This window comes from Lissotriton helveticus, chromosome 4_1 (assembly GCF_964261635.1).
Source record: "Lissotriton helveticus chromosome 4_1, aLisHel1.1, whole genome shotgun sequence".
Taxonomy (NCBI): Eukaryota; Metazoa; Chordata; class Amphibia; order Caudata; family Salamandridae; genus Lissotriton; species Lissotriton helveticus.
This window is the reverse complement of record NC_136063.1, coordinates 1,874,235,404-1,874,255,457: the sequence shown is the minus strand read 5'-3', so window position 1 is coordinate 1,874,255,457 and position 20,054 is coordinate 1,874,235,404. Positions and strand designations below refer to the sequence as shown.

The window sequence follows — 20,054 nt, the reverse complement described above, 5'->3', positions numbered from 1 at the left end:
ACAGGCAGTGGATTCTGTTGTCTTGACGCTTGATATCACACATTACCTGACTCCACACTGCTGCACAACAGTAGAACAGCTAGTGGGCAGGCACCACTCCAAAGACTCAAGTTGGAATCACATTGCGTCCGTAAGAGAAGCTAACAACGTACATAGCCCGACTGGGAAGAAGAGTCCTGCGTATACTCTGTGAGAGGTGTGCATGGATGCAGGTCAAGCTGCACCGATTCTAAAACTTCTCCGCCAGTGAAAGAGGATGTCAGAAATGCACACAAACAAAATCCACTGGTGTATGCCCGGTGATTCTGTCCTCCTCTACCAAGTCACAAGTAGGTATGCGCAAGTTCAATTATGTGGGTGGTCTCTAGGTTGAAGCTCGTCATCATTAATATGTAGCTATCAGGCCTGGGAGTCAGGCTCATATTGAGAAGTTGTTTATTCATAAGTTGCAGAGAGAGAAACCACAGCGTGCTGCCCACATGAAGGCCCAACTGCCAGTCACTTTTCCAACCCTAGCATTCCATAGAAAGTTAGCTCCACACCCGCCTTCTACAGTAAGCACCATGAGGCAGGGTGAAGCAAACCTGCATACTACAGAGTGCTGCTCATAAAACTCAGATTTCACTAGCCCCCATTCACTCAACTACGCTTATGTTCAGAAATACCTTCATTGGTGAATGAGCATTTATAAATGGAATTTATTGCAAGCAAAAAGGAACCCACATCTGGCACAGCCTTCTCTGCAAGTTTCCAGGTCCAACTGACAGTAGCACAGGTAGTTGAAATTCACAGAGACTGGAACCAGATTGTGGAATGCAATTCAGTAGAACATATGGCTGAGTATATAAACAATGACATCATACCAAAGTAAGCTCCCCATCATTTTCTCCCTTAAATAAAAACAAAACAATATGAAAATGAACATCTTGTGCACTGATGCAAATAAAAGTATTTAAACCTAGCATTCATGGATTCATTTCAACAAGACCTTCCATTAGGTACATGGGACAGGTCAGACTCTCAAACTATCTGAAAATCAGAAGACAGTTGATCAAAGGAGCTATCATTACAAGAGTCACTCTGTAAAGAAGGAAAAAAAGATAAAGACAAATGTTCCTGAGTCCAGATTCTCAAACCAGAAGCAGTCAAAGGCTCTGCATTATGTGTGCAAATGTTATTTGCTGTGGCAGTTCATTCTGATTGATTCTCTTTGAGCACCAAGAACTTTCAAGTTGACCATCACCAAAGGTAATGGAATCAAGATCAAATCTTTTTCATTTGGCAACCAAAATTATCTTCGCCTGTTAATGAGAAAATCTAACTAGACTCTTGCTACTCCACTAACCTTTCCCAGCAAATAACATAGCACCTTTTCGATGTTTAACCACATGCACTGTTTTTTTAGTGTTTCATTAGGAACCCAAACACCAATGTTCAAATACAGACCTTAACAATGAGTTTTTCTGTCAAAATAAGACTGACTTAAAGTTTGCTGAAGGCAAACTGTGGGTTCTGGAACTCGGGGTGTGGCTTTCCCCTAACACTTTGCCTTCAGACCTCCTGTTTTTGCTGGCCTTAGGACTCTGTGTACTTTAAGGCTGCTAAACAGTGGTAAAGTGCTTGTGCTCTCAGCTCAAAACATGGTAGCATTGGCCTATACCCAATTGCCATATTTAATTTACTTATAATTACCCAGTAAAGTGCACAACAGGTGCCCAGGGCCTGTAGGTTAATACTACTGGTGGGCCTGCAGCACTGACTGTGCCAACCACTTAAAGAGCCCTTTAAACATGTCTCAGGCCTGCCATTGCAAAGCCTGTATGTGCAGCTTAAAGTGCCATTTCGACCTGGCAAAAGAAACCTTTTGCCATGACCAAACCTTCCTTTTTAATACATATGCCGTCCCTTAGGCAGGCCCGGGTCAGCCCAAAAGAGCAGGGTGCCCTGTATTTAAAAAGTTGGACATGTACTTTTAAATTTTGCATGTCCTGGTAGAGAAGAACTTGTAAAAAAATTTTCAATACTGCAAACCCTATCCCTTCCATAGGATAACATTGGAGCTGCTTTATTACATTTTATAAGTGTAATTTTCAAATGGGAAGAGATAACTGGCTCTTGTTTGGTGTCTCTCTAATCCTAATTTAAAATCCTAATTTATGGCGAAGTGAGATTTTAAATTACTAATCTGAAAATGCCACTTTTAGAAAGTTTTCATTTTCTTGCCTTAGCCATTTGGTGCCTGCGGTACAAAAGGGGGTGGTGATGGACGGAGCATCTGAACCAATCAAACACTCACACCCAGTCAAAAGATCTGGGTTTGATCCATCACCGTTCTTTAGCCCACTCTGCCACCCCAGTTCAGACATGGCTATATGCAAATCAGACTGACCCTGTGCCTCATGGGAACAGTCCAGCCCGAACTGCCAAGCCATGCCTTCCCTGGACCGGAAACAAGCTTCCGAGGACCGGTTTCTGGCATTACAGCCGTCTTCAGCCCGGCTTGCTTGAATACAGTGGCAAAGTGAGCAAGGGACTCAAGTCTGAGCATATCCTGTCACACTTATGGCGGCCAAAGCGGTACAAAAGGGGGTGGTGATGGACGGAGCATCTGAACCAATCAAACACTCACACCCAGTCAAAAGATCTGGGTTGGATCCATCACCGTTCTTTAGCCCACTCTGCCACCCCAGTTCAGACATGGCTATATGCAAATCAGTTTGACCCTGTGCCTCATGGGAACAGTCCAGCCCGAACTGCCAAGCCATGCCTTCCCTGGACCGGAAACAAGCTTCCGAGGACCGGTGTCTGGCATTACAGCCGTCTTCAGCCTGGCTTGCTTGAATCCAGTGGCAAAGTGAGCAAGGGACTCACGTCTGAGCATACCCTGTCACACTTATGGCGGCCAAAGCGGTACAAAAGGGGGTGGTGATGGACGGAGCATCTGAACCAATCAAACACTCACACCCAGTCAAAAGATCTGGGTTTGATCCATCACCGTTCTTTAGCCCACTCTGCCACCCCAGTTCAGACATGGCTATATGCAAATCAGTCTGACCCTGTGCCTCATGGGAACAGTCCAGCCCGAACTGCCAAGCCATGCCTTCCCTGGACCGGAAACAAGCTTCCGAGGACCGGTTTCTGGCATTACAGCCGTCTTCAGCCCGGCTTGCTTGAATCCAGTGGCAAAGTGAGCAAGGGACTCACGTCTGAGCATACCCTGTCACACTTATGGCGGCCAAAGCGGTACAAAAGGGGGTGGTGATGGACGGAGCATCTGAACCAATCAAACACTCACACCCAGTCAAAAGATCTGGGTTTGATCCATCACCGTTCTTTAGCCCACTCTGCCACCCCAGTTCAGACATGGCTATATGCAAATCAGTCTGACCCTGTGCATCATGGGAACAGTCCAGCCCGAACTGCCAAGCCATGCCTTCCCTGGACCGGAAACAAGCTTCCGAGGACCGGTTTCTGGCATTACAGCCGTCTTCAGCCCTGCTTGCTTGAATCCAGTGGCAAAGTGAGCAAGGGACTCACGTTTGAGCATACCCTGTCACACTTATGGCGGCCAAAGCGGTACAAAAGGGGGTGGTGATGGACGGAGCATCTGAACCAATCAAACACTCACACCCAGTCAAAAGATCTGGGTTGGATCCATCACCGTTCTTTAGCCCACTCTGCCACCCCAGTTCAGACATGGCTATATGCAAATCAGTTTGACCCTGTGCCTCATGGGAACAGTCCAGCCCGAACTGCCAAGCCATGCCTTCCCTGGACCGGAAACAAGCTTCCGAGGACCGGTGTCTGGCATTACAGCCGTCTTCAGCCTGGCTTGCTTGAATCCAGTGGCAAAGTGAGCAAGGGACTCACGTCTGAGCATACCCTGTCACACTTATGGCGGCCAAAGCGGTACAAAAGGGGGTGGTGATGGACGGAGCATCTGAACCAATCAAACACTCACACCCAGTCAAAAGATCTGGGTTTGATCCATCACCGTTCTTTAGCCCACTCTGCCACCCCAGTTCAGACATGGCTATATGCAAATCAGTCTGACCCTGTGCATCATGGGAACAGTCCAGCCCGAACTGCCAAGCCATGCCTTCCCTGGACCGGAAACAAGCTTCCGAGGACCGGTTTCTGGCATTACAGCCGTCTTCAGCCCTGCTTGCTTGAATCCAGTGGCAAAGTGAGCAAGGGACTCACGTTTGAGCATACCCTGTCACACTTATGGCGGCCAAAGCGGTACAAAAGGGGGTGGTGATGGACGGAGCATCTGAACCAATCAAACACTCACATCCAGTCAAAAGATCTGGGTTTGATCCATCACCGTTCTTTAGCCCACTCTGCCACCCCAGTTCAGACATGGCTATATGCAAATCAGTCTTACCCTGTGCCTCATGGGAACAGTCCAGCCCGAACTGCCAAGCAACCTGTCTCTGGTCACATGACTGGGTGTAGTTGCGATTTGAGCTTTGTGTATTCCTCCTAGACAGCCACACACAATTGGATCTTAGGTGTGACTAGCAGGATGGGAGGGAGGAGCTAAGCTCATCCTTACTTACACCTAAACAGGCTGGGTCCTGTCTCCACAGAAAGAGCTGTAATAAGCCAAGTAGTGAGTTTGTAGCTAGGAAGGCAGGGCATCTGTGCACTTCAAGGATATGCCTCTAGAAGCTATTTACCACTTCAGAGGCACAACTGTGTATAAAAGAAGGATCTCTGACACCACCACTTCAGTATACTTCTGGACCTGTGGATGCTCCACCAGGAAGAAGGACAGTTGTGCTACTATAAGCACTGCCACTCTGCTCGACTGCTGCTCTGAAGGAACTGCTGCTCTGTTGTGCTGACCTGCTGACCTCTTGCCTGGGTGAGAAGAACTAGACCTTCATCTCTTGAACCTAGAATCTAGAGTGACTCCAAGGACTAGTTAGCTTGCCTCCTGATCTGAAGCCGCATGGGCATAACAGACTTCCAACAATCCTGCATCTGCACCTGTATTCTGCCATCTTTGAGTCTTCCCCGCCAAGTGGTGTCACCCAAGTCCTGGACCCGTAGAAGTGGGCGTAAGGTGCTCTGCTAGCCTCCATGGTATGAGCAAATCCGACACATCTCCTCTGCTCCGGCATAACCCAGAGCAGAACAGTTGCATCCCTAATACTGTGTGGCTTGGACCACCACAAAGACTTGCATTACCGCTGCAGGCTGCATCACCTTCGGAACCGCCACTGTGTGACACATCTCTGCCGCGTGCCCTCGTCGATAGGGCAGCTTCAACTATGCTGCCAAACTCTGCTTCTCAGCCTCACAGCTCTTCGTAACTGATGTACTGCACAATATATCCACAATGCCAGACTTCGCATTGCAAGCTCCGTCAATGGCATCCTCGATGACGAGGCAACAGGACCTCGCACCACAGCCTAGCGGCGTCTCGAAAAGGTTGCATTGACTCTGCCACCGCAACACATCTTCAACGTGGATTTACACAACGCTCTGCAAAACAGGATTAAAGTTACTTTTTTTCAGTGGGCCTAACTTGGCCCATGTAGCTGGCCTGCGCTCCATTGCAGTTGACCTAACTTTGTCCTGGTCCAGCGCAATCAGATATCTACAGTTTGCGCTTTATGCCTTTTGGTGTTATTTACTCTAAAAACTTTAAAATCCAATAACACTGGTTCTACAGATTGGATGTTTGCCCGTTTTGGCCTTGTTTTATTTATTAAATTCAGTTCTATTGCTTTAACCTGATGTGGGATCGTTTTGTGTTGTATTTTCACACGTTTACTGTTTAAAGTGATGCACAAACTATTTACACACTGACTGTTCTGTGCCAAACTACTTGGGGTTGAGCACAGGTTAATTTGGTGTTTTCTTGTGCCATACCATGACTAGGATTGTGGTTGCTGCTTTACCAGGGCTCACACCCCAGTCAATCAGTAACCCATTTCTGTCAGAAACTTCCCTCCTTATATCACAAGCCTATTTGAAAATGTTCTCAAGCAAACCCATTATTCAATGTGGACATACATTTGACCAGGGTCTCCCAAGACACACCTGTTATGTGGCGTGATTAGATATGTCTTAAAAACTCCTCAACAGGTGTTCAAATAAAGCAGTTTAGACATTTTCTTTTACATATGTATTCATCCACCCTACTAAACCCTTAGAAGTGGTAGAAATTAAGGATGCTCCTAAATATTTGATATGGTTGGAAGTAATAAAATCCTTTATCTGGGTGGATGTGTAATGTGTGCCAATGTTTGTAACCAATTCCCTTGGTGAACATTCAACGTCATACACCGTACACAAAGATCTGATCAAAGACATGCTCTTAGGTGCAGGTGTAAAATCGAAATGAACCCATCTTAAAACAAAAGTCAATTAAGACCAAGATGTATCTTTGGTCAGACATAACATAGCAAAATCCAAAGCTACTTTCAACCAGACATCATCAGGTAAGAGATCCATATGCACAGGAGGCTTGTGTTTTCCAAAGTTTTTTAGAAGGTAAACATGTATCACAAGAAACTATCGACTTGAAGACTTGCGAATCAGTTGAAGGCCAACAATAATGTTTAAAATTCCTAAAGCTGCCATTCATGCCACTAATAAATCATTAAGAACCAACAAATCACTGACTACTTGCGCAAAGCGTTACAAGGTAGTGTCCAAGTTCTTCTCCTTTGGCCAGTCTCCTTTCACAAACTTCAAAACAATGTGCAAGACAGAATCATTTTTCAAAGTCTCAAGAAAACCTTGTGTAGTAAACACACCTCTAGAATCTAAGAGTTAGTCAACTAGTACAACACACTTCACATCATGAAGATAATAACCCTGTACAGTGAAATCCAAAGGCATCTTGGAAAGGCTATCTTCCCTGACATTTTTACCACCAGAAAAAAAGTAAATGGTGAAATTAACTACCTGAAGGCACAACAATAACCTGACCAACCTTTCTGATGCCTTATCCATGTATTGCCATTGAGCATATGGATTAAAGGCTTGCAATCTTTAAAAAATATAAAAATAAGAACCTCATAAGAATATTCTCAACTTCTCCACTACCCAACAGCATGCCAATGCTTTTTCTCATTCCATTGTGCTGTAGTTCGATACAGGTTGTTTCAAGCATTGAGAAGCATAGGCAATGGTTTGATGATACAATTAATTGTTTAATCTTTACAATTGTTTAATTGACTTCATCAGGCCAAATTAATTTCACCCCTTTCTTAAAAATGCTTCTTAATTGTTGCACAGCAAATGCATATCCTTGTATAAAATGAGAATAATACTCAAGTAGATCTAAGAAAGATTTTAATGTATCTTTGTCCATCTTGAATAGGTTGAATGAAAAAAAACTTGTAATTAAAGCCCAAAGACGTGGTATAGTGACCTACATTCTCCAGTTACTGAGTCAAACATTAATATTTGTCACGCCTTAGGATGATGCCAACATCTCTAAAAATATTCAGAATTTTTTCAAATATCAAATTGTATTCATTCGTGGTCTGAGAAAAAATCTGTTATTTATCTTGATAGGCCTGCACACCTGTAAAACCTACCAAACATATGGGTCAGCTTTTGGAAAACACTTGCCCCGGAGGTCAAATCAAAGGATAGTAGAACATGTATGCATCAAAGGGTGTAACAAAAATGGTTAATTTCTGTGACTCTGCAGCAAGTGGGATCTGGTGGTGAGATGACAATATCAATTCAATTCAATAAAAAAAAAATCTATTTCGACCAATTTAGCCATAAAAGAATACAATATATAAAACAGACAATAAAAAAGGGAGTCAGGGAAGATATATAAACAAGGGAATGGGAGAAAACAAGTAGCAATTAAAAAATTCATTCATATACACATGGCAATATTTTTGTACAGGCAAAAGTACCCTTTAGTTAAGAATAAGAAATAAAATTAATGTCAAATTCAGAGCACACATTTCTCACCATTAAAGCTAGCAATCAATATCCATTAGTTTGCGCCGCTTACACCACATGGCTAGCTGAAATTTAGATAGTGCAAACACAATAGGGCTCAATGAACTTGTTTTAAAAATTCTAAAAGCATTCAGACAATGATTGAAGCCCAGATTTCTGCATAGTGGTATCAGCCAATATTTTCTGGGTTTGGTATATGCTGGACAAAAGAAGAGAACATGAAGCTCATCTTCTAAGTCACAGCTGAAGCCCGGGCAAGACTTATTAGAAGAGGCCGTCCACTTACATGTGACGGCCTTAAGGGGAAAAGTGCCATGTCCCCATTGAATAAAAAGTTTGCGTGCTAAAATTGGGAAGACAACATCCATGAAGTCCTCGAAATAATAAGAATTTTTGAATTCTAAAAAGGATTTAGTAAGGATACCTGGATTAGGATCCGCAATTAGGAGTTCCAGCTTATGCCCTTTGTAAATTTTGGTAAACATTTTTTGTGATACCCGACCACAGGCCCTTTCTGGATCTTCCCACATAGATTGTAGTCCAATACTTAAAAGTTCACGCTTAATGAACGCAAGCCAGAAGATTTTGCCTACACAATTAAAACTGAGGATCTGTTTAAGTTCATCCCTATACTTTAAAAGATCTGTTGTGGTCCATAATCTATGCCGGAACCTTAGGGGCTTTACTGTTAGCTCGTTTGCAATGGGCGTCAGTCCCAAGTCTAACCTCAGTGGTGTTAATGGTGTACTCTGAGGAAGTGATAATATTCGCCTTACAAATTTGGACTCAAGTTTAGTAATTTCAGGGGCAGCACAGTGTCCCCAGAGCTCACCCCGTAGAGAGCAGCTGCCCTTGCATATCCAGAAGTGAAAATAATTTGGCTTGCCAAAAATTCGCTAACAAATCATTGATTTTAGGTAATGGGTGGCAATCTACAATTATATTCTTGCTGAGAGTGTGAAGATCTGCACACAAACAAATCTACCCAGTTTTATTTTTCTGAACAATTACAATGGGTCTAACCCACTCAGAAGAATCAGTAGATTGGAATTTCCCATCACTAGTTAGCTTATCTAATACTTTCTTTAGTTCATCCCTTATACTCAACGGTAGCATTCTCAGTCTGTGGATTATTGGCACAGCATTTTTTTTTCAATCTAATTAAATGTTCACATTTATAAATAGTAAAACAAATTCCACTGAAGACTGAAAGAAAATTTTCTACAACCCTTTCGATAGTCTCTTCAGACATATTTTCTATTAGTAAAGCAGGTGTATCAGCAGCAACAACTAAAGTGTCAGAGCCAGGCACAAGCATAAAACCTAGCTTTGGTAGATCTTGCCACCCTACAAACGTTCTCCCCTTTGGTTGCCTTGTAAGCTTTAGTCACAGTTTTCTACCAGGTCATATTGTTGTGCCCTTAAAATATCCAAGCATGTTTATTTCTTGTTCACGATATGCTTTGGGGTGTATACCCAGTCTAATTAAAGATATACTTTCGCCCCAAATGTGCTGAACAGGGCATCAGATCTGATCATGATAGAAGCACCAGAATCAGTTATAATGACTAATTCAACATTGCCAATTGTAATATCACACCAAGGATCTTTCACTTTATTAGCATTATGAGACTTAGTGTCAGAGGTCAACACCACTTTGGATAACTCATAAGTACACACGGCAAGCATTTAGCTCCACACTCCTGACTTGGACTGGAATTTACCACTCCTACTTGTACTCTGAGTATGTCCTGTTTTTTTTTTTATTTGTTGTAACATTGACCAATTGCTGGATAGCTTGATTTATTACTTGCATGTGCCCTTGAACCACATATATAGCATGCATACAGTAATTTTCTTTGAACATTTCTAAATGCTTTATCTCTCACAGAGATGGTAGCTATAGTTTCAGCAATTTACACTGGAAGTGAATTGTTTGTAATATGTTCACTAGCCATGAGTTTGCTGGAGACAATAGACTGTTCAATACTTTTTGCAAAGTCAAACACTTTAGACAATGCTGTACAGCTCAATAATCGTTCTTGTTTTTTTTGGATGAACATAATCTCGTCTCTAATACATGGGTCCAACGAATTTCCAAAATTACACATGGAAGCTACAAATTTTAAGGCTGAAATATACTCCTCAACACTTTACTATTGGTTCTCATTATCTCAGATTTTTTTTATCTTTCCAGTAAAACACTTGGCTCCCCAGACCTCCATGTAATCATTCCAAATGCCAAATTGACAAGGTGGAGGATCTACCTTAGCTACATTGTCAAAAACCCACTGAGCTTCCTGGCCTAAATGTTTCAAATAAAAGTGCTGCCCTTTTTTTATTCAAATTTTCCTGTATATGTTGTCACCAAGGTAGTTCTCAAATGAACACAACCAAGTCTTCCAAATCAGAGTTGGCTTTCGGGGATGCTGTATAAAAGGAGAAATCTGAACAAATTACTGAGGTGAAGCCATACATTCAAGCATGGGAAACAGGGTACTGAAGTAAATGGCAAATAGAGCGTTTCAAACAAATGAAGAGAAGCCGCTGAATAGAACTAAGGAGAAAGTAATAAAGTATTGTAGAAAATGATCATAACAGAAACAGGCAAGTTTTCTGAAAACAAAGATAGCCTCCTGATGTTACTTCGCAACCTCATGTAAATATTGGCAGTACTCTATAGGATCCTATCACATGATGGTGGCAATGCCCCTTTGGTCTGCGTCATGTGACGGAGGAAGGACACAGTCTTGTAAGCACAGACAGACGTGCATGAACCACCAGTAATGTTGCTGTAAGGGCTTGCTGAGATCCCAAACAGTGTCACATTTAGACCCCTAAGTCCAGTGACACAGAGCGCATGGTTGAAGAAGCAGAAACAGCGGTGTGGTTTAGATGAAGTGCAAATGTGATAAATAGCAAGTGTTGAGCTCCACCACAAGATTCATCCAAGACCCAAAAGGTTACCAATCATTCGAGAAAGACACCAAGCATGAATTAGTGAGCTCCCAGTCTAACAGGTTGCTGCCCAAAATGCCGAGAAGGACATTCAAAGACAAGTAACTATTTATAAATGTAGTTTATTCCAAGCAAAGGGGAGACCACATTGGGCACAACCTTCTACTGTGAGTTTCCAAGTCCAATTGCAGTAGTACAGGTAGGACGAACTGGAGATTCGAATCAAAACGTGGAATGCAATACAAAAGAAAACACAGGCAAAGGACAAGTATACACAAAATGGCATGAAGTGAGCTCTACTGTATTCCTTACCCATCATGGCAATTCCAGGCTTATCATTCATCTTCAAAGACACTCTCTCAGGGATCACATTGCTGCTGCAATGCTTCTTCTCAATCGGTGCATTTATCAGCTGGTCTCATGTTAGAAAGCTGGTACGGGTGGACTCTTTCGTCCCACTGACTTAAAATGTTTCTGCGTTTACAATTTTTACATTCTGTATGGTTCATGTAATGCGAAGCCTCATTAGCAGTTCTAAAGCAGGGAGGGTATGAATATGGAAGTGAGAGGTCTTAACACAGCAAATTAGGCTGCGCAGGTAAAGATCAATCTCCTTGCTCCGAAAACACTGAATGCCTTTGGACATGACTGGCACCATGGACATGACTGGCACCGTGAAGTAGATTTGTAAAAGTGGAATTTGAGCGAAACTGAAACATAATTATGATGAAGCCTGAACTATTTTGAGGTCCTGTCGTGCCTGCTAGGTGCTGTTTGGGAGTGGGTGGGATCTCCCTTGGCGGTAGACTGAGTGGGTCTATGGTGGTGGCCCCATGTTGCAGGCTTGTGACCTACACTCCTTATTCCAAGGAGTCAACAATAGAGACTACAAGAGAAAAGTGCGAGAAGCTGCTTTAGGAGTTTTGTTTATGAAATTGGACACTGGGCTCAGCCCTCCTGCAAACCCTAAACATCCTGCACCCATCGTTCTGTCAGCAAATGAAGAAGCATAGGAAAAAGCACATCATCATACACTGAGTAATCCTTTTTAGATCACAATTAGGGTGTGGATACAATGCATAGCTCTCAAATTAAGTGAGTATGGCAAGAATGATTATCTTCCAAAGTAATATATCCATTAAAGGGAGAATGCAAGTTGATGCTGAAAGGACTGCAGTCTGTTTTTTGGACCTTTTTTAAAGTTATTTGGGGAGCATATTACTCACAAAGGTTTCCATTTTAAGTGCAGAATCATATGACCTATCTTACCAGTAATACAGGGAGACTTACTACAGATAGATATATCCTACAGCAAGCATCTACCCCCTTTACGCTATCTTGAAACGTGTTTTCTTTATGACCAATTGAAATAACAGGATAGACTTTAGTTTCACATTTCATCTGTTTTAAATTGATGTTTTATGGCTGTTTAGTGATGAAAATTCTGGTGGAAGGGGAACATGATGGTCTTTTGAAGGCTATGTAGAAGACTGTTGGGGTACATATGAGACTGGCGAGGCACATTGGGGGCTTTGGGCAGGTCATTTGTAGGCTATATTGAGAGGATGTTGATTTTACTTTGTGGGACTTTGTCACCTGTGTGGTGTTGAATTGTTATAAAGCAAATTTGATGCAATAGTCTACCTACATTAAAGGTCCTCATTACAGGTAACCTCTTAATCCTAAATGGGCTAATAACATCAGTTTAAAAAATAGACAAAAATAGATAGGCATAGATGCTTTTTAGGGGGGAGTGGGAGCTCAAGAATGAGGGAATTGGCTTAAATATGTTAACAATCAGATTACTGATTGATGGAGTTGAAATCCTACTCAAGCAGCAACCACTATCTCTGTCAGGGTGAAACACAAGCAAATCCCAAATTAACCTGTACTTAACCTGCGTGTAGTTGGCACAGAGCAGTCAGGCTTAACTTAGAGACAATGTGTAAAGTATTTATGCAGTACTTCAAACAGTAATAACAGTAATGAACCCTACATCAATTTAGAACAATAGAATGAAATGCAATAACTTATTTGAGACCATAATTACAAAGATCCCTTCAGTAGAACCAGATATATGCAATTTTAAGGATTTAGGTGACAATAGAGCCTAGAAGCACAACGTTCCAACTGTGGTTATCTGTTCGGGCTGGACTGGGATAAAAGTTATATTGGGAGACAGTTGTTCTAGTAGAAATGATGGATAATGTTTCAATGATAAATACCTGCACAACGGCGATACATTTGTAAGGGAAAAATGGATAATGCGAGAGGAAAAATAAAATCTTTACTCAGTTAGACTTGATAGTTATTTATATACACACACAAGAAAAGTATTGATAGGTAAGTTTAAATCACTTTCCTAAATTCAAAAAGCTGTACATTTTGTGCAGTGAATCCCCAAGTGAAACATAAAACCATAGGTGAATATATACAGTGAGTTTGTGTAGAACAAGGTTTCCTTATGTACAAGAAGAGACCATTTAGTTGGGTATGATAGCAGCCTAAATGTGTGGTAACATTGGCTGTATAGGGTCTTTTCTGTACTCGTGTCGACGACGTTTCAACCCTCTAGTGGATGCGGGGTTTCCTCAGGACGTTGGGTGTTGGGGATTTCTGATTGGTAAGGGCGCAGCCTATGTGAAGATCTGGTGTCCCGTGATGGTGATGAATTATTTACAAAAAGCACTCACGTGAGTACCCAGCCGGGTGCTCACAGTGAAGAGGTGTAGGCTGCCTCTTATGGAATGCGGGTAGTCAATACTGCTGTTAGATCAATGTAGCCCATCGAAAACATACAGTGATGTCTTCTTTAAGGCCAAGGACATGCAGTGATGTCTTCTTTTTCAGAACAATCTCTGAGTGGTGTGGGTAACAGCGCCTTCTTCAATGCGGTATGGTGTCGCGCCGGATCAGGCGGCTCTTAGTACAATGACTGGGATAAAAGGGCACAGGTTCATGCTGAATACAATGAAGCATGGGCCTGGTACAGGGACCAGGTAAGGTCAGCTGAACAAGAGTACCCAAATCCTGGTTGAGGAGCATTGTGAGATCCTGTGATGAGGATGTGTCACGCAGCAGTGATTCTGAGGAGCTTAGAGGCTGCAATGTGAAACCCTGCGTTGAAGATGCATTACGCACCTGCGGTCCTGAAGAAGCTGTGGGGCGGGAATGCAGAATTCTTCATCGTCGCCAGGAATGCCGTTGGCATGAGGATTACGGTGCATAGGCCTACGCCTAGGATTAGTTCAGGATGGGTCACACAGCAGTGGTCTGAGGAGAGACAGGGTTGCAATATGAAGTCCTGAGTGGGGGATGTCTCGTAAAGTGGAAGTTCAAAAGTGGAGCTGCAAAGAGATGCGCCACTCTGCATCAATTCTGCCCAAAGGCTAGCACAGCACCATTAGGTCAACTTCTTATTGTTCAGTAGTAGGGTGGCCCCACTAGGGAAAAGGATGCAGTATCCCAGTATGTCAAGTCTACCATGTTTAAAGGTGAAAGCACAAGCGCTTTAGCACTGGTTAGCTTTGGTGAAGCATGCAGAGTCCTAAAGCCAGCAAAAATTAAGTTAGCAAAAACAGAAGGCAGGAAGGCAAAATGTTAGGGGGAAACCACACCAACAGTTAGGGAGCAGTAGGGGGACATTATAAACCTGCAGACATACCTTTGTTTTTTTAGTTAGTACTGGGTTCAGGAAGTTTATATGTTTTGGGGTGGGGGTGTTTATTGGCTTGCTTGTGATGCTGGGTGTTGCCCCAACATATTTCACTCAGACATGTACAATTTACAAACAAAATCATTTTTCCTAACCCTTAACTATCCAGTATTCTCTTTCATAATGTTGCTTGAATATGAAATACCTTTGAAAAACAAGAGACAAGAGGTGTTTGTTTAATTAAAGCGTGAGGCCAGGAGAACAGTTACAGGCCTACGGTCTGAGGACTGCCTCAATTTACAATCGGTCTAAAGCAGACTTCTATACAGGCCATTGGGTGTAATAAAATGGTTCTGCCAGTCCTTTTTTGGAAAAGAATGCAGACCGCTGTCTTTGGAGCCATAAATTAATGTTTAGATGAAGAATCCAGGTGGGCATCGACCTTGCGTGGACACAATGCGGGCAGTAGATAACGTGTCTAGATATATTCCCAGTGCTACGGAAACAAATGATGGACTGAATGCTGAATTAATCATGCAATCACCCCCAGTCAAGAGATCTGGGTTAAATCTATTGTTATTTTGCTCACCATGCCACCCCAGTTTAGATCCAGCCATATGCAAATCAGTCTTGAACCTGTTCCTCATGGGAACAGTCCAGCCAGTACTGCCAAGCCAGGCCCTCCCTGGACCGGAAACAAGCATCGTGGGAACAGTTTTGGGGTATTACCCCTCATCAGCCAGGCTAGCTTGAATCAAGTGGCACAGTGAGCAAGGGACCCACGTCTGGGCATACACATGCCACTTACAGCAAAAACTACTACGCAAACAAATGATGGACAGAATGCTGAATTAATCATGCAGTCAACTCCAGGAACCATGTCTTTTCTGTTGTGGATTGGATCTATGGTTCCTAGCTTGTGGCGAGGGGCTCACTACAAGCAGGCTTGCTTCTGTTGCTTTTTTGGGGAGGAGCTATGGCACGGTGAACAGTCTTAGGACATTTGAAAAACCCCAGGGAATGAAAGAGAAAACACTGCTGAGTTCCTAAGAAGGCCCAGAACCCTTGCCGAACCTTGCCTAGAGATGCTGACTGGATCGGAACTGTCTTGCACTACTGGGATGTCTGACTAACCTAGTGAATACTCCTGATTGACTCGACTCTTTGAGGGTGCTTCACAACTTTTGGCTCTTGTTTGTGTGATTTGGAGGCTAGGGGATCATCACTAATCTGTGCGTATGGAAAACCAGGTTCCCACCACTTGAGGACCGCATCATTTTAGAAATGAAAGTGGGGCCTTCATTTGCTGAAGGCCTGTAGTTTATAAGGACGCTGTTTGGGGCCATACAGCATGAAGGAATGTTGGTCCTTGGCCATATGCCCATGAAAGAGGGGGCCTTTTAATTTGGTAATTTGAACCCCCCCCGTTGACTTTGAACTCGGGCCCTGGGTGCCTGCTTTTAAGAACATGTCTGGGAGCCGCCCTGCCCTCTCCATCAGTCTATCCTTCAATCCTTCACCTGGGATGTGCCCAGCCAACCCGCCCTGGTGGATCAGCAGCAGAGGGGGGCCTTGGCTCCTGCAGGTGCCCTAAATAGCAAACTCAATTGAGGATACCCGATCATCAGAACACAAGTAGCAGCCCTGAATCCCAGGATGCAAGAAAAAGTTTGTATTCCTGATGCTGTCTCATTGGTCCTTCTTTGATTTAGGTACAGTTAATTCTTGGGATGTGGGTAAATGGATAGTATTCACTCTGAAAGGTTATCTTACTGCATATTTGGATTCTGTGTTTGTGTGGAGGCATTACCTCCGTAGACTGTAACCCCCCCCCTGCTGAGGCTGTGGCCCCAGTCTGTCTTGGGATGAGTTCCCTTCCTGTGTCTGTCCAATTATCTGATCCCTGTTCTGGGGGGTGCAGCGGCTGACTGGCCTCCCTGTGGCTGAATGTAAGATGAATTTGGGTTTCCCTGGACTTGGTTCTGAGGATTAGGATTTTGTGGTGGCTGAGCCTGGCCCATTGATTGCTGTGTGTAGTATGCTCTTAACTGGCATCTGCCTGCCAGGTGGCCCATAATGTGGCAATAGTAGCATTTCCTGAGGTCTGGTTGTTCCCAACCTCCCTGGACTCTGCCCCAATAGCTAGATTGAGATCCTCTGAGGTTTTAAGGTGGAGCTCACTTTAAGACTGGAACCCTTTGGTGGCTTGCAGCCAATCCGGACCCTCAATAGGGCTCTTTTTCAATTTGTGTTGGACCAATTTAGCAGTGTCTCTGGGCTTGCTCCTGTTTTTCTCTATCCTTCTGTAGCTTCTTTTTGTGATAATGCAATATATGGGCTTGTATGTCCCACCAGGCTTGCTGTCTAATCAAACCACTCTGTCCTATGAGGGGACGGTGGCTCTGCAGCTCGGTGAGCTCGGAGCCTGAGCTGAGAGGGCGGCCCAACAGACCTCCAACCCGGGGCTTGAAGGCACCTTAACACACAGGCGAAGCAGGAGGTGGCCTCTCCGGGACCTGTGGGCCCCCGACCAAGGACCTTGGCCATGGGGCAGGCTGATGGACAGAGTCAAGGGCAGGGGTATCCACCTTCGGGGCCTGGTAGGTCCCAGAGTCTGGTCGGAGATCCTGGGTTCGGACACATCTGGAAGGCCTCCCTGGGCCCGCGGGAGCCAGACCCAGGGGCTTGGCACTGCGGTGGGCCGAGAGACAGAGACCCGGGTCCCAAGTCAGAGCTTCAGAAACAGGCCAAGCAGGAGAAGCCTCCCCTGCCCAATGGACCCCAGTCCTGGGCCTTTGGCTGTGTGGAAGGTCCAGTCATAGCTCCTGGACCCAGTCATGCAGGTATAGGCTCTCTGGACCTGGAAAATGATAATGACACTTGTTCTACCATTTTTGTTCCCAGAGATTTTAGAGCCTAGCTCAGCCAGCACACAGTAAATTTAGCCAGCCAAGGGCCATCCACGGCAGGCTGACTAGCGTTGCTCTCACCACGTTTTCTTCACACCATATTTTACTTTTTTGCGAATGCCAAGAATTCACAAAGATATTCGTGGCATATATAGGCTCATATGCAAGTGTGGGTTTCTACGCCATGAGCATAGAGACGTTTGCAGCCACACATCCCACTCAAATGGTGTGAAAGTGGGCGTCCAAACACATTATTAGATTTGGATGTTTGTAAAAAACCACAAACGTGGCTGTATTTTGGAAAGGGTAAGATCTTTACTCAAGACTCAAGACAGAACCTTGTGTAAAACACTGTCTCGTGTGGGAAGGGGAATGGTCACCCCCAGATTTGGTGAGGGTGTAGGATAAGGAATTTCTCTGATAGGAAAAATATTTTGCCTTTGTAGATTTAAAAAAAGCTGTGTGTTTCCACAAGGAATTAACATTCCCCAGGGAATAACGTATGACTTATCGAGAAATATAAATGGAAACCTACACCAGGATCAGCTGTCCATTACCATTCCTGGGAATGTTTTGGATTTTATAAAGTACTAGATTTACACTCGCACATAGGTGTAAATATGTGATTGCAAATTCACGATGTTATTTGTGGATTGGGCCCGAGAGTGAAACAACTGATCACAATTATAGAACACTAACTTCAAAACAGTGAACAAGTAATGCAAATAGACAAGTGAAAATTAAATAAAAGGTAAACAACTTTTTTTCCCATGGTTTTTTGATGATGTTTTATGAAGCCATTATGTATTTTTATGTAACAGTGTTTTATTAAGCGTGAACTTAAATCTTGGACAAGATATGATATGCTGCATCAGAAGTGTTTTTAAACATCCGCAACTCAATTATAAAGCACTAGGACACTTCTCATAGATGGCTTTCTGAGGCCCTGAGATGCAAACATATGGGGTTAGGACACTGAGGGCCTGATTATGAGTTTGGTGCTGCACTGCCAAACCTGTGGTCTGTCCACCCACCAGATTACGAGTGATTCTCACGTCTAGCTGCTTTTTTTTTACATTCCCATGGCATTGCCCGGGGCACCGCAAAGGGAATGCCAACAACTGTTCTTGCACAACATGGACTGAAAAGCCTATACAGTGCAGGAACCTGGGAGCATGCACACAAGGGGGCACATGTTGTGCCCCCCATAGCGCAAAGGCACAAGGGGGTGTTTCATCTCCCCCACGGTTTTTATGAAGGAGAAACAGCCAAGAAAACCATGGTGGAGAGGAAACTTGTAATATGCTTGACTAGGACCACAGCAGTCCCGCCATGCATATTACAGCCTCTACACCACCGCGCCAATGCCAGGGAACGCCTGTGGTTGGGCAATGGCAGGCCGAGCTGCTAGATTGTAATAGGGCAGTCAGAAGACCAACATCGCCGTGCGCCCTCGCGAGTCTGGTGGTCCGTGTACCCCCAGACTCGTGATTTAGCCCTTAGTGAATTCTTCCACAATTACATTTTCACACAGAAGAAAAATAAAAATCCTTTCCTGGTGAATAAATATGACTTGAAGAAAACTTCGTGATCCAGCATTTCCATGCATTAACTACATTTATGCACATGTAAGTAAGTAGAAATAGGCCCGGCAAGCCTTGAATGTAGGAAGATAACCAGACATGCTTAATGCAAAGTAACTGAACACTTGAAACACATGACAGAAGGAGGGGTAGAAACATCATAAAAAATAAATCATTCTTCCATTCAGTATTTAAAAGCAAAATATACGCCACTGTAACGATTAAAGTATCTTCCAAAAAAACTTAAACCAAAATAATCTTACCTGTGATTTGGGAAGCACTGCCGAATTATGTAATTTCTGAGACTTTAGAAAGATTTGAAAAGCGTATGACACCTAAAATTTGAAAAATATTATATTAATTATGATGCACTTGTTATAGTGGTATATTTTTTTACAACTCAGATTATTCAATATGACATGTATATTACTGCAGTTTACTAACATTTATCCACATAAATTGAAGCAGTTTGTTGCACACTTTTTTCTTACAGATTTATAAAATCACTTTAGTAAAGCAGACACTTACGAATAAATATTGCCTATAGTTGTACAACTTTAATGTAATTTGTGACCTGTCAAATTAGTCTTTAGTCATTTGACAGGTCAGAAATGACATTAAAGTACTTGTCCTAACATCAACTGTGGTTTGCGCGAAATTGGTGAACCTAATTGCTTTTAGCACCGTGCTGCGAGGAAATAACTCGGGGCTTCTCAGAGCTCTTCAGCTGGTCCTCGACAGGGATATCTATCCCGATTTCCTGGTGGGGAAATTTGACAAGCTGATCCGAAATATGGTGTTGCACTTCTGTTTCCCATTTCAGTTTTCAACTGTAACAAAATCTATTTAGATTGGTGATACCCTTGCTGTTTCCACTTTGAACTCCACTTTAATGTGCTTTATAACAGTAGTATTTTTTTCCCCTCAAGTCAACTCTTAGTAAGCAGTCACTGCTATCAATTGGCATATTAATCACACACTTGTAATCCAGTATTATTATGTGCC

The 20,054-nt window shown here is 43.4% G+C and overlaps 1 long non-coding RNA gene across 1 annotated transcript in view; it reads right to left on the bottom strand.

The window, feature by feature from the left end:
- Window positions 1–20,054, bottom strand: part of LOC144827723 (uncharacterized) — a 376,568-nt gene that overhangs the window by 55,740 nt on the left and 300,774 nt on the right. The window contains exon 2 of the long non-coding RNA XR_013610331.1: window positions 19,313–19,384. This is a non-coding gene — a long non-coding RNA (uncharacterized LOC144827723). The remainder of the gene's footprint in view (window positions 1–19,312; window positions 19,385–20,054) is intronic.